Source organism: Pipistrellus hanaki, assembly GCF_964339955.1.
Source record: "Pipistrellus hanaki genome assembly, chromosome: X".
NCBI lineage: Eukaryota > Metazoa > Chordata > Mammalia > Chiroptera > Vespertilionidae > Pipistrellus > Pipistrellus hanaki.
Window position 1 is genome coordinate 39,709,409 of NC_140524.1, and position 27,032 is coordinate 39,736,440.

At 37.1% G+C, this 27,032-nt stretch overlaps 1 protein-coding gene, 1 long non-coding RNA gene and 1 pseudogene across 3 annotated transcripts in view; 1 reads left to right on the forward strand and 2 right to left on the reverse strand.

Annotated features, from left to right (window-relative positions):
* Positions 1-27,032, reverse strand: part of LOC311615093 — a 629,078-nt gene that overhangs the window by 425,110 nt on the left and 176,936 nt on the right. The window lies entirely within an intron of this gene.
* The window catches only part of HTR2C (5-hydroxytryptamine receptor 2C), a 365,841-nt gene that overhangs the window by 110,368 nt on the left and 228,441 nt on the right, over positions 1-27,032 (reverse strand). The gene's annotated exons all lie outside the window — the stretch shown is intronic.
* On the forward strand, positions 18,477-18,934 carry LOC311615109 (cyclin-G1-like; annotated as a pseudogene). The gene has a single exon. The product of its transcript is annotated as a cyclin-G1-like (transcript).

Below are 27,032 nucleotides of genomic sequence, written 5' to 3' on the forward strand. Positions count from 1 at the left end.
CTCTCTCATCAAAACCGTTTGCCGTTTTTAGAGCAAATTGTTACCGGAGATGAAGAAGGGGTGCTGTATGTTAATTTGAAAAGGCGGCCTCAATGGTTGGACAAAAATGAGGCTCCGCAGCCCACGCCAAAACCTGACTTGCATGCGAAAAAAGTGATGTTGTGTGTTTGGTGGAATTTTAAAGGAATTCTTCATTATGAACTTTTACCATCTAACCAAACCATTACAATGCAGTGTATAGTGCCCAACTGGAAAGGTTAGCCTAAGCTTTAAGAGAAAAAGAACCCGCGCTGATTAATCGGAAGGGTCTAATTCTTCACCACGATAACGCACGATCGCATACTGCAAGAATCACTGCTGAAAAACTGCGCCAGTTGGAATGGGAAGTTCTCCCTCAACCTGCATATTCTCCTGATATTGCCCCTTCCGATTACCATTTGTTTCGTTCTTTGCAAAACTTTCTTCTTGGAAAAAAATTTAATAATGAAGAATGCCTCAAAAATGCATTGACCGAATTTTTTGCATCAAAATCACAAGAATTTTACAACAGAGGGATTAAAATGCTTCCTGAGCATTGGGCATAAGTATTAGAAAACAACAGCAACTATATTGTTGATTAAATTTTGTTGTGTTGTTTAGATAAATTCGATTTAAAAAAGTATTAGAAAACGACATTAATTATTACTAGACATAATAATAAGAGTAATATGCAAATTTACCATACCTCTGCCACACCCACATGCCACACCCACCAGCCAATCAGAGAGAGTATGCAAATTAACCCCAACCAAGATGGCTGCTGCAATAGAGAGCAGGAGGGAGGCTTGGGTTTCTGAGGCAATGGAAGAAGTCAAGCTTTCCAACTGCCCTACCTGGCCTAAGCCTTCACTCAAGGCTACAAAGCTTAAATTATAGAAGGTAAACAAATCCAAACAGAAATGGCAGCAGCCACAGAGCAAGCAGAAGGCTTGACTCTGCTCCAGGCTACAAAGTTTCAATTGTAGAAGGTAAATAAATTCCAGATACTAGGGCCTTCACTTGGGAGGCGTGGCCAGCCTGCAAACCACTACAGGCCTGGCCCCTCACTCAGGCTGCCCCACACCCCAAGGGAACCCCACCCTGATCTTGGACACCCTTCAGGGCAAACCAGCTGGCCCCCAACCATGCACCAGGCCTCTATCATATCTAATAAAATAGTATTATGCAGATTGACCATCACTCCAACACACAAGATCAACATAGCTGCCCCCATGTGGTCAAAGATCCTGCCCCCATGTGGACACAAGATGACCACCACAAGATGGCCAGCAGGGGAGAGCAGTTAGGAGAGACCAGGCCTACAAGGGAGGGCAGTTGTGGGTGATCAGATAAGCAAGGGAGGGCAGTTGGGAGGCACCAGGCCTACAAGGGAGGGCAGTTGAGGGTGATCACATAAGCAAGGGGGCACCAGGCCTGCAGGGGAGGGCAGTAGAAGGTGATCAGGCAAGCAAGGGAAGGCAGTTGGGAGGCACCAGGCCTGCAGGGAAGGGCAGTTGGGGGTGACCAACCCTGCAGGGGAGGGAAGTTGGGGGCAAACAGGCTGGCAGGGGAGCAGTTAGACATCAATCAGGCTGGCATGAGAGTGGTTAGGGGGTGATCAGGCTGGCAGGTAGAAGTGGTTAGGGGCAATCAGGAAGGCAGGCAGGCAAGTAGTTGGGAGCCAGCAGTCCTGGATTGTGAGAGGGATGTCCGACTGCCTGTTTAGGCCCAATCCCAGTGGGCCTAAAAGGGCAGTTGGACATTCCTTGAGGGGTCTCAGATTGGAAAGGGTGTAGGCTGGGCTGAGGGACACCACCTCTAGTAATGAATAACCCCTTTTTAGTATTTCAAATTTTTTTTGAGATGGTCTAGTTAACATGGCTCCTCACTTAAAGTCTCTGAGAAACTCAATAGCATCCCAGGCTATCCCTCAAATTGGTGCTACTAACAGAACTGATTGTCTGCCAGCAGCATCTCTTATAGATCTGTAATTTTCATAGCAAAATTTTTAGCAGCCTGTGGTGAAAATTGGTAAATTAATTATAACAATATATTTTTATAAAACTATATTTATCACATTTAAATGACTTTGTATTTTGAGTTTATTATATCTTTCCTATGGAATCCAGAAGTAGAAGAGTCTAGCCCATTGTATTGGCTGGATTTTCCTTTACTACTTCATTTCTGAAGCCATGTTTTTGAGAGCTCAGACCTGCTGTTGTTACTTCCTATCACCTTGCCTTTGACAGACTTCCCCGGATATGATTGGGTACTGCATCTGACATCAGTTATATCTTCTACATGATTTCAGGAACATGCTGCTAACTTTCTCCCTTGGAATCACACCCACCCCTTTGTGACCTGATTCTTCCCTGTGTTTACATCAATTTGAACTTGATTTAGAATTATTAGATCTTCTCTGGGCTACTGCTCCCAAATCTCTTGCTTCTGACATTTAGATATTTTTTCAAAATTTACCATTTTACCTCAACCCCCAGGTATGAAATTCTTGACTGCTTTACAGGTTATAACCTTTCCTTCTTCCTACAAATTAGGAATTGGATTCTCTCTCCCTCTAACTACTCTGTCTCTGGCCACCCTAAATAAATATGCCCAACCACTAATTTTCGCTACATTGGTGTAATTCTGGAGGCTTTACTTGGATGGCTAGTGGAATTGCTGGCAATTCTGCAGGTCTTTTAGCTGGCTACATGGCTCAATAATTTCCTACTGGCCCTGAGCTTACAAATTCACTCACTAATCCAACTACCTCTTATGAGCCAACATCATAGCTCTCAGTATTCTTTCCTCTACTAAATACATTTGCCAGAGTGCCTTTCTAGTGGTGTAATTCATTATCTGTATTTTATTGACATGCAGACTTTATGGTTCTTCAGTGAAGCAGAATGGTGTTTTTGATCCCGACGAAGTGGGCAGGGAGATGGGACATCCTACATATGCAACCAGCCAGCCCACTCTTAGTATAAATAGGGATTTCCTGGCAGCACTATGCAGGATGTTCAACCTCCTTGCCCATGTCAAGGTTGACTGCTGCATCATGAAGTTCTAGTTCTCTCAAAGATCTTGCTGTTGATTGATGCTTCTCTGTGTGAACAATTTCATGAAGGCCTGTCCCAGCCTGGTCTCCTTTTCCTGATGAACTGGCTGTAATTAATAATAGTCTAAATTATCTAAGACCAGTTAACTAATAACCCACCTCTTACTCAAACTTAAATCCTATATGTCTAACAATATAATTTCCCATCAGCTTAAATAGAGAAAATTCTCCTGACACAGGTGCCAAGTTATAACATGGGTTACAAACACTCTCCAGTGGCACTACCAATTTAGTAACCCTTGCTAAATAACATAAACCTTGAAATAAGGAAAGCCTATCTAAATAAGACACAGACTGGGGCTGCATACATTTGTTGCCCAAGCTATCCTATTTGAAATGAACCATCTCATATGTATCACAAATTGTTTGGCAAAAACATATCTAGAGGCATCATCCTGAGACTCGATGCTTTGTGGCTATGCAATCTGACCACCACATTCTGGAATAAGGAAACTTAGCTGGGACTGATTCTGTCAGCTTCGTTATTTTAGCTGAGCAAAGTTTGCATTATGTACTTGTTCATCTCAGCATGCTTAGAGACATGGAGAGAGAGAGAGAGACAGAGAGATATAGATGATAGATGATAGATAGATAGATAGATAGATAGATAGATAGATAGATAGATAGATCAGTTGTCTTCTGTATGTTCACAACAGAGGATTGACATGCAACCCAGATATGTGCCCTGGCCAGGAATAAAACCTGAGACATTTTGGTGCACAGGATGACACTCAACCTACTGAACCACTCTGGCAGGGAATTTTTCAACCTGTACAACTTTGCAAACCTGCAGTTCCACCTGGAACTGACACCTGAAAGGTTCAATATAATATTATATATCATATAATATCTTTGAAAAGCACCCTGGATTGGCTCCCTGTGATAGTCCCACAATTCAACCCATCTATCTTGGAGCATTCTGTATGATTTGTCATTAAGCTAGTTCCTTTCAAGCTGATCTCAAGTCTTTCCCTATGGGTATATGGTAAATATTTCCATTTCTCTGTTGATATTTTCTTCAGAGTTGAATAGAAGGCTCAACCATTTTATGGATCTAGGGTGGTAGGAACGGGAAAAGACAAAGAAATCATAGATGTTTTCCTCGTGCTCTGCTTAATTAAATGTACATGAATGGGAAATTGTGCCATTTGTACTATATGGCTCTACTGTCTTGGTAGTGGGAGGAAAATAAATGATGTATGCAAAGGAATAGATATAATTGCAGCTTTAATTTTATGCCTCTAGATTTTCTTGTTTTTTTTGTGTTTTTTTTTTTTTTTTTTTTTTTTTTTGTGTGTGTGTGTGTGTGTGTTTTCCAATTTTTATTTTTTCAAATCTATGAGACCATTAAACCCCTATCCATTTCCATTTTTCTGGTAATTGGTGTCATTGAGAATCTTTTCATATTCCTATTGGCATCTCTATGTCCTCTATAGAGAAGTATTCATTCAGGTTTTTGTCCATGTTTTAATTGGGTTGTTTGATTTTTGGTGTTGAATTTTATAAGTTCTTTATAATTTTGGATATTAACCCCTTATCAGATGTAGGGGCAAATATATTCTGCCATTCAGTGGGTTGTCTTCATTTTTTGATTGCTTATTTTTCTGTGCAGAACCTTTTTAGTTTGATGTAGTCACATTTGTCTGTTTTTTTTCTTTTGTTTCCCTTCCCTGAAGAGATATATCTGGAAAAAAAATATTACTAAGAGAAATGTCAGAGATTTTACTGCCTAAGTTTCCATCTAAGATTTTTATGGTTTCAAGTATCACATTTAAGTCTTTAATCCATTTTGAGTTTATTCTTGTGTATAGTGTAAAAAGGTGGTCCAATTTATCTCTTTTTTACTTTTTTTTTCATGTGTCTGTCCAATATTTCCAATACCATTTATTGAAATATTTTTAAAAAGTATGTTTGGTTTTGCCTTCACTTTATTACATTAAGCACACCCTTAATCTGGTACTAAGTCAATAGGAAAATTATGCTTTTTAAAAGTGTATCTAATATTCATATTTTATCTAGTCTTGATGATACTAGTAAGATTAAAATTAGCTAACTATCCTAGATACTTGAATCATAAGTAACATGATCACTCCATCATTCTACTTTTATTAATGATCAAATAGACTGTAAAATATTCTTTTGAATAATGCTTTATCACAATAATTCTTTAAATCCTTAATAGAATATTCACAAATACTGAAATGTGTATTTTGTTAAAGATGAGTATTCTAAATAATAAATAACTGTACTCTGACCAAGTAATTTATCATTAGGCGTTTTTAGATCAGTGTTTCTAACTGCTTTGGTTACTATTGTTTAATTTGCAATGAAATTTGTTGGAATGCATTATTTTCTATAATACATTTAAAGTAAAAAATATAGGACATAAACCATAAATAAATGTACATTTACCTTATATTCATATACTAATATTTACCAAACAATATATTCAAGTCAAAAGTAATAGATACTGATACTAATGTCAACAACATAGTGTCAGGGAACAAGCAGATTTCTTTCTCTTTTTTTTGAATTTTTCATTAAATTATTATCTGTGTACATATACCATTCCCACCCCCCCCCCCATACCCAGAGTTTTGTGTCCATTGGTTTTACTTATATGCATGTATATAAGTCCTTCGGTTGATCTCTTATCTTCCCCAGATCTCCCTACACTCCCCACTGTAATTTGGCAATCTGCTTGTTGTTTTACTGTCTCTATATCTATCTTTGGTTCATCAGTTTATAATGTTCTTTATTATCCATAAATGAGTGAGGTCATGTGGTGTTTCTCTTTCATTGAATGGCTATTTCACTTAGCATAATGATCTCCGATTCCATCCAGGTTGCTGCAAATGATGAGAATTCCTTCTTTTTTATGGCAGCATAGTATTCCATTGTGTAGATGTACCATAGTTTTTTGATCCAATCATCTGCTGATGGGTACCTAGGCTGTTTCCAAATCCTAGCTATTGTAAATTGTGCTGCTATGAACATTGGGGAACAGGCAGATTTCTTAAAGCATCAAGTAGCAATTATGATTTTAGATCACTCAAAGTAGCACAGGTCAAAAGACACCACCTACAGAATTAGTCAGGTCATCTTAGTAACTGTTGTTTGTAAAGTTGTCACCTACACTCCCATCTGCTTTAGTGAACCTCTTGTAACTTTCAGTAATCACCCAAGGCTTGGAAATACATCTTCAAGTGAATTTAGGTATTTGACCTGAATGCTCCCAAGATCCCCCTTCTTTTACATCATAGGTTGAAACTACTTTTCATATGTCTAATTTTCAAACATCTCCATATCCTAAGTTTTACTAATGCCTTATGCTTTTTATTTATTCTTTATTTAAAGTTTTGCTATGCAGAATTATGAGAACAGATTTTAACTGAGTGTGAAATTTTAATTAACAAAAAATGGAAAGTACTCCCAAAGCTTTTAATAGGGACCAGAACATAATTTTGATATACAATTTAATTTATAAAAGATAATTATATTATATGTCATGTATATTATTTATATGTGTGTATGTATATGTGACTCGTAAAGTTGTGGCCTGCAATTGAATTATCACCATTTAAATATATTTTCCTATAACTTTCACAAATTTAACTTAAAAAACCACACACAGTGACAATGTGTTTTAGGAGCTAAATATTAAAGTGTTTATTGTATAACAGAAATGTCTTTTTCAGCTTAAAACATTACTCAAATTACTTGTATGATTAGAAAAATATTGAAATGGGTTTTAGTAGAAGTAAAGTATTTTATTAATTCATGGATGTATTCTTTTCCATGTTCCCAAATCAGTTTAAGGCATTTATCCATATGACATTTATGTGTTTAATAAATTTATGTGTTTAATAAATATTCAGTTTTTAATATGCACTTGACAGAGGGAGATGATTCAGAAGGCAAACACTATACTTATTCTCACAAGTTTATAGTATAGCAAGAAGTATTAAATGCTAGAAAACTAATTAAATAAATTGGGTAAAAGAAAAGCAAACATGTAGTAGGACATTTTTCTTATACATGCAGCAATTAACAGAAAAAAGAAAGCCAAAGAAAAGCATAAAGAAAAAGAGCAAACAAACAAGCAAATAATTTTAAAAAAGAAACCCTTGGGATGTTTGGACTGCATCTTAGACCAGAAAATGGGAAATATTTTCTGTAAAGAACCAAATAGTATACATTTAGTCTTTGCAACTATTCAACTCTACTGTTGTGGGGTGAACGCAGCCTTGGATAATTCTTAAAAGAATGTGTGTGGCTTTATGTCAATAAAATTTTATTTGTCAAAACAGGTAACCAGCAGGATTTGGCAAATAGACCCTAATTAACCCACCGTTGACTTTGAGGGCTAGGAAAGGTGAAGCTGAAATGTAGTTGAGGATTGATGGAGATGATTCAGAATTATATTCAATGCTGTTTGGAGCTATCAGGTATAGAGCAAAATTATATATATTAGGGTGAGGTTGGAATTAGAAAAATAATCCTGGCATGCAAAACTATTTTGCTTTAACAGCAGAAGTGAAGCAGTATTAGTAGGGATAGTTATTAGATTTATTGAAGGACATTACTATTCAAAAAAGAAAAACATTTCTTTTTTACTGTTGACACTAATACATGTCCCCATTTACCACCTCTCCTCCTTTGCCCACCTCCACCCCGGTCCCTGAAAAGCAAAATAAATTTAAATAGCACTCACCCAAGCCACTAAAAATGTCATGGTAAATTTGAACATTTTAAGCTTAACTTCATTAGGTACTGAGAGACTATTTTTAATAAGAATCAAAGGTCTCAATTCAAATAAGCACAACAAACTCATATATGTATGTATCCTTCACTTTGTACAAAGCTCTTGACCTAGATAAGGAAGTTCCAGATTCTTAGATGGTTGATTTTATCACAAAAGGGGGTTGGATTTTATAAAATGCATTTTTGTGTATCTGTAGTGATAAAAGGTATTGTTTCCAATATTCCACTAATAAGGGACATTAACTGATTTCCATTTGCTGAACCAACTTTTTGTTTCTAGGATAAGACCTTTCTCTTGGTGTTCAAACTTTACCTTTGTTTGTATTTCAATTACATCATATATTTATTAAAGTAGTATTATTTAAATCCACCTCCTTTCCCAAACAACACTTTTTCTCTCATAATTACTATGCTCATTTGTTTCCCATTTCCCACCCCCTTTTTTAATTTATGTGGGTCTTTTGTCCTCTCCTTTTTATTCTCAAAGCTGTTTTTATACCCAATAAGTTCTACTCGTGACAGTATCCCCACAATGCATTGATTAAGTTTCAATGCATTGTTCAGATTATTACAGGTGTTCCTCTCTTCCCCCCCCCCCATTGTTCTCCTCCACCTGATTCCCAACCCCACCCCACGCCCTTACCCCTGCCACTGTCTTTATCCATGGGTGTAAGATTTTTATCCAATCTCTGTCTGCACCCCACAGAACCCTTTCCCTTTGTAAATTGTTAGTCCAATCCCTTTCTATGTCCCTTATTCTATGATATTCACCAGTCCATTTTGATCTTCAGATTTTTTTTTTATTCTCTTGATTTTTAGATTCACTTGTTGGTAGGTATGTATTTGATGCCTTTTTGTTGTTCATAATTTTTTACCTTTATCTTTTTCTTCTTCCTCTGCTTAAAGAATACCCTTCAACATTTCATGTAATCCTGGTTTGGTGTTAATGAACTCCTTTAACTTTTTCTTGTCTGTGAAGCTCTTTATCTGACCTTCAATTCTGAATGATAGCTTTGCTGGGTAGAGTAATCTTGGTTGTAGGTTCTTATTGTTCATCATTTTAAATATTTCTTGCCACTCCCTTCTGGCCTGCATAGTTTCTGTTGAGAAATAAGCTGACAGTCATATGGGTACTCCCTGTAGGTAACTAGTTGTTTTTTTCTTGCTGCTTGTAATATTTTTCTCTTTGTCTTTTGCTCTTGGCATCTTAATTATGATGTGTCTTGGTGTGTTTCTCTTTGGATTCCTCTTATTTAGGGTCCTATGAGCTTCCTGAACTTGTAGGTCTATTTCTTTCACCAGGTAGGGAAAGTTTTCTGTCATCATTTCTTTCAATAATCCTTCAATATCCTGCTTGCTCTCTTCTTCTGGCACCCCAAAAATCTGGATGTTGGTACGCTTTAAGCTGTCCCGGAGGCTCCTTACACTATCCTCACACTTTTGGATTCTTCTTTCTTTTTGCCTCTCTGGTTGGGTGAGTTTTGCTTTCTTCTGTTCCAGATCTTTGGTTTGATTCTTGAGGCATGTTGATCTATAGTTGAGTTTCTGTATATCCTTTGTTTTTGGAAAGGTCCTTGAAGGTCTCACAAAGCTTCTTGGAGGTCTCATCAAGTTTCTCAAAGGTTTTTAGAAGATTCTTGAGTAACCTTATAAATGTGATTCCTAACTGTGTGTCATCCAGTAGTTTACTCCCCTCCATCTCTCCCATTCATGTCATGCTTCTGTATCTCCTCATTTTGGCTGCCTCCATGTATTGATGAAGTGGCTTTGTGTGGTTGGTGACCTATAGGGGCCAGTAGCTCAGCTTCCCCAATCACCTGAAGTGGTCACTTTTGCTATATCCATTTGTGGGCTGAGGGCAAAGTCTTGGTGTAATTAAGCCTTGATTGCTGTTGGTACACTGGGAAGAATTGACCTCCAGGCCAGTTGTCTGTGAGGACCTACTGTGTCTATAAAGGAAGAACTGCTGCAATGGAGACACACCTTGTTTCAGTGGGGCTTTGATCCTCACTGAGTCCGCCTCCCGAATGTGTCACTTATGGGTGTGAGGGATTGAAACTAAGCACTAGAACTCTGGCTTCTGGGTCTCAATGAGGTGCAGTTCAGCTACTGTCTGAGGCCAGTACTATCGCAGGAGATACAGTGTGAACCACAGTCCTGTCCTCCTTGGATCTGTTTGCCCCAGGTTGCAATTTTGCTAAACTGCAACAGAGAGTGCCATTCATATGCAAAAGCTGCTTTTTGGAGCTTCGTTTTTTGTGGGGCAGAGTCTCATGGCAGAGTCTCAGGGCATTACTAGGCTGGGGCGTTGCCAACAGTGATGGCTGCTCATCCACTGCCTCTCTGATGGTGTCCCCACATCTCCCAGTGTCTCCCAGTGTCTCCCCGAGTCTTGCACCACAGCACAGCAAACAATCTCAGCTCTGCAAGCAAGCCAGCCTCACTTTCCGACCCGATGGCAGACAGTCTAGCCTCTGCCCAGACACTGGAGTTCAGAGAGATCTGGAGCTCGTCTCTCTTCAGGTTGAAGAAAGCACTGCCCTCTGCCAGCCAGGATTCACCTCCAGCCGTATCACGTCTGTGCCCCCCTACCTCAGCTTTTCAGGACTTGTGCCCTGGATTCTCCTCTTTCTCTTTCAGTCTAGTTGTAGGGCTTCCTCTCAGCCACCTTTCCCTTGGTTTGGGGGAGATAGATGCTTATTTTATAGTTTTTTTTTAATTGTTGTGCATGGCAACCGCTTAGGAGTGCATGAGAGCCACCTACGCCACCATCTTCATTCTCCCAAGTTTCCACTTTTTATCTTCTCTTCTCTGAACCTGTTTTTACCCCCTGAAAAACACCTGGCAATTGTCTGGGAAGGTCTAGGAAGGGACTGTCTATCACTTAATCTCTAAAGACAGGATACAAGAGGATGGATCAGAAGTGGTATTGAGGAAGAAGTCAGTGTAGTGGTTGATTCAAGATTTCTCTCTCCTATATAAATTGCAAGAGAGAAGTTTTTTTAGTATAATTATAACTATTTTTAAGTCCTTGCTATTAATTCCATTATTTATATAGTTGCATAATATGTTTCTTGTTTGTTTTTTAGGCTCTTTTTGGACACTGCCATATATTTTTTATTGAATTTATTGGGTCAACTTTGGTTAATAAAATTTTTCAGGTGTACAATTCTATAATACATCATCTGTATATTGTATTGTGTGTTCACCAACCAAAGTCAAGTCTCCTTCTGTCACTATTCTCCCTTTTAGCTTCTTTTACTTCCCCCACTCCCCTTTCTCTTTGGTAATCACCATACTATTGTCTATGAGTTTTTGTGTGTGTTTTTTTCTTTTTAATAAATATTTGTTATTGATTTTTTACAGAGAGGAAGGGAGAGGGAGAGGGAGTTAGAAACATCGATGAGAAAGACCAATCAGCTGCCTCCTACACACTCCTTACTGGGTATGTGCCCTCAACCAAGGTACATGCCCTTGACTGGAATTGAACCTGGGACCCTTCAGTCTGCCGGCCAATGCTCCATCCACTGAGCCACACTGGTCAGGGCTGTATTTTTTTTTCCCTTAATCCTTTACCCTTTTCATTCAGTCCCCAATCCCTCTCTCCTATAACATTTGACAGTGTGTTCTTTTCATCAATGAGTCTTTTTCTGTTTTCCTTGTTTATTATGTTTATTAAATTCCAGAGACAAGTGAAATCATGTGGTATTTGTCTTTCTCTGACTGGCTTCCTTAAGTTAGCATAATATTTTCCAGGTCCATCCACGCTGTTGCAAATGATAAGATTGCATTCTTTTTTAAAGGCCAAATTGTATTCTATTGTGTAAATGTACCACCGGTTTTTTTAATCCATTCATCTACTGATGGGCATTTGAGCTGCTTCCAAATCTTGGGGCTATTGTAAATAACGCTGCAATGAACATAGGGATATATATATATATATATATATATATATATATATATATATATATATACAATCTTTGGAATCAGGGCTTTGGGATTCTTCAGATATATTTCCAGAAGTGGACTCACTGTGTCATAGAGCAATTTTATTTTTAAAATTTTGAGGAATCTCCATACTGTTTTCCACAGTAGCTGCACCAATCTGCATTCTTCATATATTTAATTTACAGACTCCTACATTAGTTGATTCTCACATTTTTTTGGTCAATTTTCAGGTTGCTTTTAAGAAAGAGAGAATTTTTGGAAGTCCTTAGTCCACCATTTTTTACTGATGTCTAAAATGCAATATTTTGTATTATAAACTTCTTTTAATTTTTAACTCTCAGAGTTTAGAAATTGTACAAGGTTTTGCACACTGAAATAATATTATTAATATAAAGAATGAAAATGATTCTGAATAGAAGTATGAAAGATAATATGGAAATACTATGTTCATATTAATTTCCAAGTATCTAATAAATGCATATACACTGTTTTTCTAAATAAACCTATAGGGAGTGGTGGGAGGTAGAAGGAGGTAAAGGGGGAATAAATGGTGACAGGAGACTTGACTTGGGGTGATGAACATATAATACAATATACAGATGATGTATTATATAACTGTACACCAGAATCCTATATAATTAACCAATGCTGCACCAATAAATTCAATTAAAAAGAAAAAATTGAAATAAAGTATATTGAAATTAAAAATATTTTAACTTTAGTAATTGTTTTTTAAATTATTTTAATACTTGTTAGTATTAATAATTCTATCCTAGTCATGTCATTATCTTGTAATTTTATTTATGTTTATTTTTGTTGCAATTATTTTATTCAGTTTATATTTTTAAAAAAATGTTGCCATAGTTAGAAGTTTTATATTTATATGTAGCCAAATCTGTCATTCTTCTCACGTGTGTAATTATTTAAGCTTCCTTCACCTTTGATATTAAATATCCAACAATTGCATAAATATCCCACTGACTTCCTCTTGTTTTTCTTTGTGTAGGCTTTAAATAGTCTATTTAATCTTACTAGAACTTATTTTTGTATGTGAAGTAAGGTGAGAATCTACATTTATCTAACATTTTCTTTTATCATTGATTTTGATGTCGTATTGTCATAAAGAGTATGACTTTTTTCTTTTATGTTTTTATCCATTTAATTCTATATCCATACATTATTATTATACACTAATTTCCCTTTACCTGCTGGAGATATGTTTCAAGGCCCCCTAGTGGATGCCTGAAACTGTGGGTAGTAAGGAACCATACATAAACTATGTTTTTTCAAGGTATACGCACCTATAATAAAGTTTATTTTATTTCATTTTTTCTTTATTAAAGTATTACATATGTGTCTAATTTATAAATTAAGCACAGTAATATATTTATAATATATAGAAGTTATGTGAATTTGGTCTCTTTCTCTCTCAAATATCTTATTGTACTCTATTCATCCTTCTTCATGTCATCATGTGAGATGATAATTGTATCATATATATTCAAACTTATTTAATAAATTTCAATGCATATTCCTAATAAACACTTTTTACAAATGAGAATAGAAAAGATACTCAGAGAGGTGTGAAATTTAAAAATTATTTATTTATGAAAATTTTCATTAATATTTTTGAATTGCTGTTGACCGTGGTCAACTAAAACTGTGGAAAGCGAAACCATAGATAAGGGAAAACTACTGTACTGGCTGTTGGGTTAGTACCAGTGTTTCCCAAACTTTTGACATATGTGTACCCCTTCTATAATTTTCATAACGCTGAGTACCCCTCGTACTCATGAGAAAGTAGAACTAGGCGCAGCTAAGCACAGTGCAGTGCATATCCCCACCAAACTCCGGTGCAACGCGTACCCCTACCAAACTCTTCCTGTACCCCTGCAGGTACGCGTACCACACTTTGGGAAACACTGGGTTAGACTATATTTTAAAAATAGCTTTCCTATTCTCATCTCTAAAATGTGTTTATTAGGAATATGCATTGAAATTTATTAAATAATTTTGAGCATATGCCTAGGTGATTAGATAACGTGAGGTGAATGACGTAGGCATTGTGACATAGCATTAGTGTACTATAAGAGTTAGTGAAATACAAGAACTGCAATACAATGACAGTTGATCTGATAAGCAAGATAACTACTAAGTAGTGTACACATGGTTACAATGGACAAAAGGATGTTTCACATCCTGGGCAGGAAGGAACAAGACAATGTGAGATTTCATTATGTTACTCAGAGAGGTGTGAAATTTAAAAATTAAAAATTATTTATTTATGAAAATTTTCATTTAATATTTTTGAATTGCAGTTGACCGTGGTCAACTAAAACTGTGGAAAGCGAAACCATAGATAAGGGAAAACTACTGTACTGGCTGTTGGATTAGACTATATTTTAAAAATAGCTTTTCTATTCTCATCGCTAAAAAGTGTTTATTAGGAATATGCATAGAAATTTATTAAATAATTTTGAGCATATAACAGGATGAACTACATATAGTTTATTGTGTTTAAATTACTTCAATACTATATTTATATATTTAATAATATATTGAAAAATCCTTACATTCATTAGATTAAAAAAAACCTAGCATTAGTTAAGTGTATTTTTTCAGCAAACTTTAAGTGATTATATTATTTATGCCTGACAATAACCTTATAAAGTAGTTACAGATTAAAGCCGGAGATTTGGTAATGTTGATGCTTAAAATGATGCAATTAATAATTTTTATCTGAATACATATTGAAAGCTGTGATTTCACACTGTTTATTCAGTTTGCATTGTACTTCATTTAGAATTTTTCTATATTAGTAACTAGGAATTCACTGTATAATGGAGAGACAAACATGCAAAACAAATGTCACTACAATGAGTTAAGTGTTATGGTAGAGTTAGTGCACCTTATGTTATGTAAATACTGAGTATGAAATACTTCACTCCCTCCAGGTTTATGAAATAAGCCTTCTCAGAGATGGTTTTAGAGAGAAGAAGGTGAAGTTTGGATGAAGCAAGAGATTTGGAGAAAATGTCAAGGAGCTCAGCAATGATGTCAAGAGTACACTCTTTGTGAATGAGGGAGTTAAAAAGCTGGAAGGAAGAACTTTATTTTGAGAAGTAGGAAATTGATTATAGAGGTAGAGCAGGTCTTAATTTTTGACTTATTATAAAAGTAGCTATTAAAATCACGTGGCTTTATGGATTTCCAGGAAAGTAGTACATTTAAATAATGCCTTTTGCTACATTATCTGGCATGTACTCCAACTATGTAGTATCTTATATTCACTCTACTGCCAATGTTTTAGGTTAATTCAGGTTTTCTCATTCTCCAGCTTCCTTTGTCCTGTCAATAATTTAGAAATCATAGCTGAGGGTGAGCCAAGAACTCCTTTTACCACTTCTCCATTCTAACTGAGGAGATAAAACTTATGTTGAACATAAGTATTATTTTTTTAAATATATTTTATTGGTTTTTTTACAGAGAGGAAGAGAGAGGGAGAGTTAGAAACATCGATGAGAGAGAATCATAGATCAGCCACCTCCTGCACACCCCCTACTGGGGATGCGCCTGCAACCAACACACATGCCCTTTACCAGAATCAAACCCGGGACCTTTCAGTCCGCAGGCTAATGCTCTATCCACTGAGCCAAACCTGTTTTGGCAATAATTATTATTTTTAATTCTAGTCACATCAGTATAATTTTTATAAACATTTAAAATTCTACCATGCATTCAATGTTCTTATTGATTCCTGGTAGGGTTTTAGATTTCTTTTTGTTTGATTTTATAGGTCTTATATAAAATGTCAAGAGAAGTTTCTAGAACTTTTACATATTAAACAAAAATATATTATTTTACTTTTAGCATGGGATGGAGGGAAATTATTAAGGAGAAAGGTATGCCTAATTGCCCAAAGCAGCACTATCTTTTTTCAAATCATTATTCAAATATCTCTTTAGCCTTCCTAAACATAGCAAATTGATTTTGAAAGGAGATGAAAGAAAATTTTATGGTCAAATAGACCAAAATAAGGCAGTGCTGTCAAGTAGAAGCAGATAGAAATAAAAAAACGTATAGAAAAGGCACTATACTAGTTTATATTCTCTGGAAATCCTGATAAGGATAAGAAAAACTTTATTTTAGTGTGGGAAAGAAATGCTCACAGAACAGAATATTATTTATTACATAATTTTCTTTGTAGAACTTGATAGATGAAATAGGGTTTCTTTCAGCTAATAATTTGTACAAGGTATGGATCCAATTTTGAATCAGGGAAATTTGTTTTTATTATTCTGTCAATTTTACAATAACTAAATAACATTATAGATGCTGATTACTTAACATTTCTTGATATTACTAGTACTGTTCAAGTCACACTTTAACTTCCTACTAATCCTATATAATAAAAGCATAATATGCAAGTCAACTGAACAGCAGAATGACTGGTTGTCAGGGTGTGGAGCTGGTGAGCAGGCAACACCAGGCCAATCAAGGCATGTGCCAGTGGGTAGAGGGAGGGGATGGTGATGGGGGAGCGGTGGTGACCAGCTGTGGTGGAGGGGCAGTGTAGGGAGGGAACCAGGGCCAGCCAGCGCTGTCCTGGTTCGGAAGTGGGCCTAAGCCATCAATTGAACATCGCCTGAGGACTCCTGGACTGTGAGAGGACGCAGGCCAGCCTAAGGAACTCCTCCCCCTGAATGCACAAATTTTCATTCACCAGGCCTCTAGTTAATCATATAAAATGGTCCATTGTCCTACAAATTCTTAACACTGGCTAGGTGCACATAAGTATAGATTTAGGTTCCACAACTTCTCAGGAATGTACCTAAGCTGATTAAAAACCTTAAAAATAATTCTATGTGCTTTCATTAGAAAGCTAATGTTGCTTATCTTTCAGAGAAAAACACCATTAATTCTGGATTAGAAGTATTCTTGCACAGATATTTCCTCATACCACCAAGTATATAATTTGAGTAAAGAGGTCATAAGTATGTCATGAAGAACTAGGCTACTCTGATATCTGCTTTCTATTCCAATCTCATTCCTGGCCAATTTCCTTTTTCACTTTCCCATGCCTTTGCACATGTTGACCCTTTTGCTTAGAATGATATCTGTAAAATACCCCTTCTTTAGATTCTTTTCCTACTCTACCAGGCACACTCTTTTCCATAATTAAAGACCCAGCTGAGACAGTTATTCATCTATGAAGTCCTTTCTAAAACAGCACATACTTTATTTTCCTATATTTTTCCATACTTTTTCAAATATATTCTAAGTATGTATGTATCATAGTGTACATATTTTCCTTTAAATTTCTTTTATTTCTTCTGGTACTCTGTAAATGTCTTGAGGTTATAACCTGCCTTAGTACTCTGTCATGTTTCACATAGCTCAGTTAATAATGTAGATGTCAGTTTCTATATGTTCTATGGTGTCACAATTTTCCTGACTATGACATAATCAGCCCCACCCAGACTCTGGACCAAGGAGAGACAGACCTAACAACTCCTATCAACCATCTCTAGACTTCTGTGGCCAGGCTGCTTAACAGTTAGCTGGTCTCACTGAATAGATTCCTGGTACCTAGATTTCCTACAATACTGGCTACAAAAAAAAAAAAAAAAAAAAAAAAAAGATACATGGTTGACTACAGACATAACTTGTCGTTCTGTCTGGAAGCAGAATATCTAATTTTGGTCTTCCATATCTCATCTCAGGTCTAGATTCCTTCGCATTAAAATCTTCTCCTGCCAAGATCGGTTTGGCTCAATGGATAGAGCGTCGGCTTGGGGACTGAAGAGTCCAGGGTTAGATTCCGGTCAAGGGCATGTACCTTGGTTGTGGGCATATCCCCAGTAGGGGGTGTGCAAGAGGCAGCTGATCGATGACTCTCTCTCATTGATATTTCTAATTCTCTATCTCTCTCCCTTCCTCTCTGTACAAAATCAATAAAATATATTTTTAAAATAAAAAAATTAAATTAAATCTTCTCCTGTGTTGTATCTTCTCTCAAAACAACATCTAGACTATTGAACCTTTTGGCTCTAAGAGCAGCGTTGTATGGGCAGTGCTTCAGAGACCTCCACCGAAGACAGCTGCACCTCTCAGGAAGGGAGGGAGGACTTGAAACCCCTCCCCTCAGGTCTCTAGGATCTTACATTCTGGGCTAAGGTAAGAGCAGGCCTCAGGAGAGTGATTATAGCTAAGGACCCACATTTGCCATCTAGATGGTAGCGGCGCTCATAACTGATGCAGAAACTGCCACACCAGCTGAAGGCCTCCTTGGAATATGAGTCGAATTTTCAGCCAAAGGTTTGTGGCTTGAGATTGATTGGATCTACACATGATGATGGCCGCAGAGTGACTGCAAGACTAAGGAACTCTGAAGTAAAAGATCTTCTTAATCTAAGTCAGTTCTTTGGCTTTGACTTTCTCTAGCTGTGAATGTACTGGACAGCTTCCTGTCCAAAATGAAGATACAGCCCAAGCACCCTGGATGTGTTGGACTGAGCTGCTTCTATTAATATATGGCTATAAAATAAAAATAAAAAGAGGAAAGGAATGTCTATTGTCAAGTGACTTGATCCAAATAAGAGAGTATAGGTTCACAGTTTCAGACTCAATGAGAATAGAAAAGACTGTATTGGAGGAGTGTTGGAAAGTCAAACCTACTTCTGCCTTTCAAATTCTGCAACTCTATTCACTCATTCAAGAAAACTTGCCATTTGAAAGGAAGAATCATCTTAGTTTTGAAAGACTAGAAGCTCAAGGCATTCCAGTGTAGGATCACATTTTCTAAATCACAGCCTTTTGTGTTGGCATTGCCCATCATTGCACTGGAGATCCAACACTAAGTGTGTAGAGTGAACAAAAGTAGAATAGCTTTAGAAACATTCCAAGATAAATGGCAGAGATTTGACCTTCTGGCAAGAGTTTGTAGTCAAGTGTTTAACTGAATATTCATCAAACAAGTGTTCTGAAACAAATGTTCAGAAATAAAAATGTATTGTTTCTGGGTGAACTGCACAACAATTGAAGCATAGTTATGACATAATAATGCACCTCGCAACAATTCCTTAATTGGATTATTGCAGCAACAAAATATCTTCTCTGAAGCCATTTTCCACTATCCTGAGCTATGGAGTCCACAAAATTGCAGTAGATTTAAGCTATGAAGCCTTAAAAACATCACAACTGGATTAACATTGATGTTCTCAGATCTGGGAAAATTGCCTAATTAACATTACCCTGTAGTGGAATAATGCTTAAATTTGAATTCATCTGAGGCATACAAACGAAGCCAAGAACATAATGTGAAATGTTAATAAGTCTGGGAATCTTTATTTCTAACATTGAGCCAATTTCCATATCGGATCATTATATTTATATGGTATTAAAAAGGGTAACCTTTTTAAATGAGGTAGGGCATCTGTAGAACTCTCAACAATAAAGATAAGATTTTTTAAAAAAGGGTAATGTAGACTCTGGTTAGTTGGCTTAATTGTTGGAGCATTGTCCCATACACCAAAAGGTTGGCAATTGAACAACCGATCAACATCGATGTTTCTCTCTTTCTCTTTCTCTCCCTACCTCTCTCTCTAAAAGTCAATAAAAACATATCCTCTAGTTAGGATTTTTTAAAAAGAGTATCCTACTCAATTTAAATTTATATTTTAAGTGATGAGATTTACATCAAAACCAACATTTCACAAATGCACTTTTAAGGCATAATAATGGTTACTATTTTAAGCAATGAAAATGGTTTCTTAGCGTGTGTAATTCAAGTAATAGATTTCCCAGAGATGTGCACTTCATTGCCACATGGGAATTACATTTAAATTTGAAGGCATTTTACTTAAAGAAAAACTACATACCTAGTAAATTTGTCATATTAATTTAGCTTTAATATTTTTTTCTAAAAAACAGGTGATGGCTTTGTCCAAGGAAAAAGTTTTCATACAAAATCCACTGTTTCCATCTAGGCCCATTGAGAAAATTAGTATTATTGAATTAGTGACTCAAAATAAATTTATATCATTCTGAAAATTTTCTGATTTAACACTCCAAAAGTTTTTACTAGGCTGTTTTTATAAAACTGCCACTGCTTCTAATTTGTAATTCTGTATAAATGAAGATAATATGCTTTCACTAATTGCCCCTACTGTGCCAGCAGAAAGTCTTAAATAAATATGTATCTTTACAATCATGAGGTTGCTGAGGTAGTGTTCAGGATTGTCTGTTAAGTCAGAGAGAATAAGGAGATCTACAGTGTTAAAAGTGCTATAAACAGTTTCTAAGTGCAACATGTAGCCTGAGTCCATCCAGGATTGTTGTGTTCAATTTTGACATCATGTTATTGATAAACATGCATTGGAAAATAAACCAAAGAGCCATAGTATATCTTACTTTTTTTGGACTATGTTTTGTAGATAATGTTTCAGTTTTTCCAAAAGGCTGATATATTTCAATATTTTGATTACATCGGAGTTAACTTTGAGTGGGCAGGGGTAACCTAACCAACTACCATAATGTTTGGAACTAAGGGATATACACTGAGTGGCCAGATTATTATGATCTCTGAAAGCATAATAATCCTATATAATAAAAGGCTAATATGCAAATTGTCCCCTCGACCAGGAGTTCAACCAGCAGGTAGGCTGGCCAACTGCCCATGTCCCCTCCCCCTGGCCAGGCTGGTTGGACCCCACCCATGCATGAATTCATGCACTGGGCCTCTAATATATATACTGAGTGGCCAGATTATTATGCATTCAGAGATCATAATAATCTGGCCACTCAGTGTACATTTCAATAAAGTTATTGAAATGCAAAAAAAAAGTAGACTATTAAAAACACCTAATATGAATCACAAAAGATTTCCTTGGAATGTCCAGATACTTCCAGGTACTTGCAGATACTCCATATTTGATTGTAGTTTGGTACCCAAGGCTTGTGAATTCCAATTGAGTCTGCTGAACCAATCTTTAAGATGGAGATAGCATTTTCCACTCAACTATTGTATTCTGCCCTGGAAGAAATCTATTAATTAATTAATGGGTATCCTCCACCAAGTTGTGGTCAACAGTTTCCTAATCCTTTCCTCTTTAGTCTGTTTCTGACATTATTTAGTCATCAAAGGTGTAGTTTTAAATGTTTGTATCCTATCTAATAAAAGAGTAATATGCAAATTAACCATCACTTAGCTATACCTGCAAGCTATGCCCACTAGCTAATCAGGAGTGAGTATGCAAATTAACCCAAGCAAGCTGGCTGCAGCCACTGAGTGAGCAGGAGGTTTGAGTGAGCAGGAGGTTTGAGTTTCCCTGGCAATGGAGGAAGCCAAGCTTTCCACACACTCTGGCAGGCTCAGGCCTCCACTCAAGGCTACAAAGTTTCAATTGTAGAAGATGAATAAATCCCAACAAAATGGTGGTCGCCACGAAGATGGAGAGAGCAGGAGGCTTGAGTTGCCCCTGGTGATGAAGGAAGATAGGCTTCTGAGGCCCTGGTCTGCCTTAGTCTCCACACAAGGCCACAAAGTTTCAATTATAGTAGATAAATAAATCCCAGATATCAGGGCCTCCACTTGCCAGGGGGCACAGCCAGCTGGCAAATCACCACAGGTCCTTTGCCCAGGCTGCCCCATGCCCCAACGGAACCCCCAGCCTGATCCAGGACACCCTTCAGGGCAAACCAGCTGGCCCTCACCCATGCACCAGGCCTCAGGTCTATATAAAGAATAATATGCAAATTGACCATCACTTCAACGCACAAGATGGCTGCCCCAATGTGATCAAAGATGGCTGCCCTCATGTGGATACAATATGGCTGCCACAAGATGGCCAGTAGGGGTAGGCAGTTGGGAGGGAAGAGCCTGCAAGGGAGGGCAGTTGGGGGCATCAAGCCTGCAGGGGAGGGAAGTTAAGGGTGACCAGGCTGGCAGAGGAGGGAAGTTGGGGGTGACTGGGCCTGCAGGGAAAGGCAGTTGAGGGGGGGGGCAGGCCTGCAGGGGAGGGCAGTTAGGGGCAAACAGGCTGGCAGGGGAACAGTTAGGTGTTAATCAGGCTGGAAGGGGAGTGGTTAGGGTGTGATAAGGCTGGCAGGCAGAAGCAGTTAGGGGCAATCAGGAAGGCAGACAGGTGAGCAGTTGGGAGCCAGCAGTCCTAGATTGTGAGAGGGATGTCTGACTGCCTGTTTAGGCCCGATATTACTGGGGTTGGGCCTAAATAGGCAGTTGGACATCCCTTGAGGGGTCCCATATTGAAGAGGGTGCAGGCTGGCCTGAAGGACAACACCCCCTTCCATGCACAAATTTTGTGCACCGGGCCTCTAGTGTATTAATAAAAGAGATTATGAAGTATAGTTGTATGTATATGATTTTAGGGGGTAATTTTCATTTGCAGAGTGGCATGGCTGTTTTTATGAGTGCAAAAAAATAATTACATGAGACTCCAAAGTCCTTTTTGACTTAAGTCTACAGTGTATTTTTTAAAAAAATGAATTAATCTGACAAGTCTGCAGTGTAATTTTTTTTAATTAATTAATCATATACTTAAATATTAAAAAATCTTTGTCTGGTAAAATATGCAAATATGGTTATACCATTTGATATTTTTACTCTTATGTAACAAAATATCCACTGTTTACCATCATAATTCAATGTATAAGCTGGTATTACTTGGGAAGATTGGAAATGATTATCAGTTACTGCAGTTCACCAACAGGTTATTTGTGATTAACCATGATGGCATTTTCAAAATTCTTTTTGAATATATGCTGCCTATCTAAACTACTGGAGCACATCTTCAAAGAATATGGCCTGGCTTTGATAATATAGGTTTGTTAAATATATAAACCATATAATGGATTAGAGTAACCAAGGAAGAAGCCACAGAATTTTGGGGTGGCTACCACCCCCAGATAATGCTTTATTTTTATAGAAAATCATTTTTGGTGAATAAATAACCATTCATAGAATGTTAAGAGACAGAAGAGAAGGTAGTGGGACTAAAAATAATTTTTTATTTTTTTAAACAATCTATTTTTTAAAATATATTTTATTGATTTTTTACAAAGAGGAAGGGAGAGATATAGAGAACTATAAACGTCAATGAGAGAGAAACATTGACCAGCTGCCTCTTGCACACCCCCCACCGGGGATATGCCCGTAACCAATGTACATGCCCTTGACCGGAATCAAACCTGGGACCTTTCAGTCCGCAGACCGACGCTCTACCACGAGCCAAACTGTTTTCGGCATGGGACTAAAAATAATTTAAAAATCCTGGCTGTATAGAGAATTAGGCAAAAATGACACTAGGAAGAAATAGTTGTTTTACCAGGAGGAACCTTGAATGTTTGGAGCATAAACTGGTGGCTGTTAATGGATGATTAATGAAGGCGTAGTCTGGGAACAAGTAATAGCTTGACAGGAAAACTTTCCTAGGAAGAAGCTTCCTGCAATAACTTATGTCTTCTATTGAGAATATCCATTTAGAAATATACTGACAAAAAATATTTAGCCTTTATAGGCAAACTGCATATGTAATATGCCAACATATTTTTCAGTGAATTAAATCTTTGTAATGAATGCCTGCAATGGAAACACATAACCATAACCCTGTTTTTTTCCATAAGGCAGACATTGCCAAAAACTAAAGAGGAAAAACGCCATGCAAAATAAAGAGGAAATATGTAAGGGTTTCCCCAATATGAGTGTTCAATATGTATATGTGACAACCATATGTTCGTTGGATATTTTACTATATAACTATTGTCATTGCACTACTTAAATCTCTTTTGTTATCCAAAGACTTTAAAGCATTCTATAAACATTAGCATGTTAATCTTCTAAAAGATACATACAAAGAGGTCAGGAGGAGATTATGAAAAGATCAAATTGGTCTTTGGACACTTTCTTTACTTTCAAATCTTTTTCTCCCATTCACAGCATCTGTGTTTTAATTAGGCATGTAGAATTAAAATTAATTTTTTATCATTGGAATTGTAGGGAATAACAGGCAATAGGGAACTATTTTACCTGGTGTGGGAAAGGCAAAGCAACTTTGGCAGTGTCCTATAGTCACACCTGGTCAGAGGCTTAATCTGAACTTCCCAGAATTCTATTTCCAAGAACACACTTAGCCATCCTGTCTGTGACATAAGCAGTCTGTTAGTCTTACTATGCCACATTTTCTCTATTTTATTAATAGTCTGTAAAATGTACTTTAAAATATTTATATAAATTTGTTTTAAAAAATTTTAAAAACTATACATTTTAGCTTGATTATCCTATATAATAAAAGCCTGATATGCTAAGTGTCCAGTTGTCTGGCCATCCGTTCAACCAATCAAAGTGTATACTGTATATGCTAATGATATGCTAAGGCTGCTCAATCGCTCACTATGACATACACTGACCATCAGGGACAGACACTCTGACTAGTAGGTTAGCTTACTGCTGGTGTCCAGCCAATCAGGACTGAGTGATATGGGCCAGACATACCCTAAAGCACTCCTGGGGCCCCTCCCTGACTGGCCAACTTTCTGAACCCCTCCCTGGCCTGACTGTGCACCAGTGGTGTCCCTCAGCCTGGAATGCACCCTCTTGTAATCCAGGACCCCTCAGAGGATGTCAGAGAGCCAGTTTTGGCCTGACGGTGGAATGACCAGTCACTATGATGAGTACTAACTACCATGGGGTAGATGCTCAATGCAGGAGCTGTCCGCTGGTGATCAGTGCACTTCTTCAGCCAGAAGCTGGTTCACTGCTGGCAAATGCAGCGGTGGTGGTGGGAACCTCTTCCACTTCTGTGGCAGTTGGACATCCCCCGAGGGCTATCTGGCTGTAAGAGGGCACAGGCCGGACTGAGGGATGCTCTTGAGTGCATGAATTTTGTGCACCAGGCTTCTAGTCATTATATAATCACTTTGGGGTAAGGTATAGGAATTTTTATAGACTTTTTTATGTGATGAAAATTATGCTTCGAATTTGAGAATAAAAACATGAAATGGCAAAGGCAGGTACAGAGTGGTAATGATAGACAGGCTGTAGAACTATATTAGCAGTTCATGGACCCTGGTCAAGGAGGCAACAAAGGTTAACCTGGGAATGAAGCTGCATGTCTACACCTAAGGAAGAAATGAATCATGTGCCAAAGTTTGAGGGCCAGGTAGGCAGGGAACAAAAAAAGGCAAGTAAAAATTAAGCACTTTGGTACCCCATGGGACACACTAGGATAAGTATAACAACAAAAAGTTTCCTTTAACCCACTGATACCTCTGGTGAATCTCAGTTCCTGTCTTGCCTGTCTCTTCTAGATTACATTCCTAACTTTCAACCTTCATATTTTGTTCCCTGGTTGTTGATCAGCTCTTTATTTTTGCATGGCTTTGTCACAAACAGATAAGGTATCATCTTGACATATTTATAAAAAAGCTTAAAGTGTAGGAAAAGAAAAGGCTTAAAGTATAGGAAACGTTTATGACCTGGATTTTAGAATTTGATGTCATCAGCAGATAGTAACTGAAAATAGGAAAGTGGATGTACTGCGTAGGGCAAGTATTGCCTAGGGCAAGAATGTAAGTGGAGCAGATATAAGACCAAGGACTGTATTAGCTTTTTAAAATACTTTGTACCTGAAATTTGTGTTACTGAAACAAATCCTTGGAAATACCAGTTGAATGTTTTCCAGGGACAACTAGCATAGGATGCTATGGTTCAATAGATTAGATTACTTGTCATTTAAAAGCACATAAAAGTAATCAGCATTCTACACTTTTTTGGTGTGAACAATTATTTATTTAAAAAATGTTTTTGTTAATCCTTATCTGGGGATATTTTTCAATTGATTTTTATAGTAGAGAGAGAGTGGAAGGGAGGGTGAGAGAAAGAGAGAGAAACATCAATGTGTCCTCATGTCTATGGGTTGCCTCCCACACACACCCCAACCTGGGCCAAGGATAGAGCAACAGATGTATGTGCTCCACTGAGCCCAACTGTCTAGATTAACAATTACTTTAAAAGTTATTTTTTTTCTTCTCATCCTAAACAATAGATTACAGATATTTACTCCATAGTCCTGAAAAGGAAAACCCCTATTTTGTAAAAAACTGCTCTTTGTAATTTTCTAATGTTTTTCTTAGATAAAATATTTGCTTTCTAGACTGCTTGTAAAATGAGGATCATAAAATTAGTTGTCTGACCTTGCAGGTCAAGACTAGGTATGCCCATAAATTTAGCTGTATTTGTTTTCAAGGACAGCAGAGAGATAACCACTAATTGCACAGAGAGCTGGCTCCTTTATAAAAAGGGAAGCTCTGCTTGTACCTTTGCTTAGAATTTGAATTCATTTTCTCTAATCCCATCGCGCGATGAATAAAGTGGTTCTCTCCAAACTCTCCTGCTTTGTTTGATTGTTCGGGAACTCTGTAACAGTCCATATATGAAAGCTGAAGGATTGTAAATTTTTAGTTTATTTCTTTTGATCACTTTAATGTCTCTTGATTGTTGCAAAATTTTGCAAAAACAGAAAGTAATTATCTACAATTTTAACATAACATCATTTTGATAGGAACTATTTCTTAATGATTTCAATCTTTTTATCCCAACAACCTTATAGTAAATAGAAGCATGTTATTCTTAGATTGAGAACCTTTTTGTTCAGCAACATTAAATGCTGGCTAAGCACTATGTAACCTCTACTACATTATCACAAAATGAACATAAACTTTGAAACCAGACAAACCTGAGTTTGAGATACAATATCACCATCTTAGTTGTCACCACCTCCCCAAAGCCATTTCTGAAACCTTTCCCCTTCCTCATTATCTACTTTCCTTTGTGTTCACAAGAAACTCTGACATAATTCTCCAGCCCACATTGCATATTATGGATTGCCACTAGCATGGACTGAGGGAAAATTTTTTTTCTTATTTTGTAATTATTCTACATTGTATTAAAATTATCAGCTTCTCTGAAAATTTCCCCCATTACTACTTCTACAAGCAAAGGGGTAAACTTACTCAACAAACAGCCCAGTACATTTTAGGTGCTCCTTTGTCATTCTTAAAATGACAAGCGAATAGACAACATTTAAGTGGCTTGATTTATCTTTCTCTTAAAGGGAGAATAAAAGAGAGGGATGATAATCTGCCCTCTCCATAGCAATGTTGTTAA